Here is a 1,252-nt window from a genome sequence, read left to right on the forward strand (position 1 = left end):
AGGCCTGCATCACCATTGGCCTGTCCGCTTTTTGTTCTTTGGGCATTCCCTAGCCCAATGGCCTGTCTCCTTGCAATAGGCGCACTGGTCTCTGCCTAGATTTCCTCGTGCAGGGTGGGGGGAGGATGCCCTTTCTCGTGAGGGCCTATCCTGCTGTACTACTGTCACTAGTGCTCTAGTCATCCTTCTCTAGCCTTCAGCTGTCGCTCTTCCGGTGCCTCCTGATTATTAAAAACTTTCTGAGCAATTCTAAGTAAATCCTGAACCTGCTTTCCTTCCAAGTCTTCTAATTTCTGTAACTTTCTTTTAATGTCGGGAGCTGCCTGATTTACAAAGGATATAACCACTGCTGCCTGATTCTCAGGGGCCTCAGGGTTCATTGGAGTAAACTGCCTAAAAGTTTCCATTAATCTCTCCAGATACCCTGCTGGACTCTCCGCTTTTCCTTGCAACACCGAGTATACCTTGGCCAAATTAGTGGGCTTGCATGCTGCAGCCCGGAGACCTGCCATCAGAGTCTGGTGATAAACCTGTAGCCTTCCCCTACCTTCCGCTGTATTGTAGTCCCAGTCATTCTGTGGGGGTCTGGTTAAGGGAAAAGCAGCATTAATCAAGTCAGGGTTAACAGTGCACTGGCCATCATCTCCTGGGACTAGCTAGTTTCCTGGCTTCTGCCTGGATTCTCTCCTGTTCTTCTGTGGTGAACAGGATCCTGAGGAGCTGCTGACAATTGTCCCTGGTGGTCTAGTGGTTAGGATTCAGCGTTCTCACCACCGTGGCCCGGGTTCAATTCCCGGTCAGGGAACCACATGTAATGCCTAGATTCTTAAGGCCCCCAAAGACAGCCATCAGAGTCCAGAGTCAAAGCCAAACCGCAAGGTCGTTTATTGTGAGTTCGAACCCGGTTCCCCCCGCCCCCAGCACTCATTGTCAGTGATGCTGAGAGGCCCCGGGCACAATTCCAGCACAGTTCTTATAGACAGGTACAGGAAGATGAGGGAAGATGAGGAAGACCCCCAGTTACAAGTACATGATTGGTTGACATTCACCCTAGTTTACTGGTCGTCTGAGGACTGGCCTGGGTCTTCCTGCCAAAGCATGGGTCAGATAGCCTTAACCCTGGGGGTGGGCCTCCAGGAGTGGTCATGTAGCCACATTCCTGGAGCCAGGCGCTTCCTAGCTCCTTTGTCCAGGTTCCAGGCTGGGGTCTGAGAGCTGACAGTTATGTCCAACCTTGAGTGGGCTCCGGGTG

The 1,252-nt window shown here is 51.9% G+C and overlaps 1 non-coding gene across 1 annotated transcript; it reads left to right on the top strand.

Moving 5' to 3' along the window:
- Nucleotides 1-733: 733 nt before the first annotated feature.
- Nucleotides 734-805, top strand: Trnae-cuc. Its single transcript has one exon. It is a non-coding gene; the product is annotated as a tRNA-Glu (tRNA).
- Nucleotides 806-1,252: the final 447 nt, after the last annotated feature.

Source organism: Perognathus longimembris, unplaced genomic scaffold (genome assembly GCF_023159225.1).
Source record: "Perognathus longimembris pacificus isolate PPM17 unplaced genomic scaffold, ASM2315922v1 HiC_scaffold_157, whole genome shotgun sequence".
NCBI classification, from domain to species: Eukaryota; Metazoa; Chordata; class Mammalia; order Rodentia; family Heteromyidae; genus Perognathus; species Perognathus longimembris.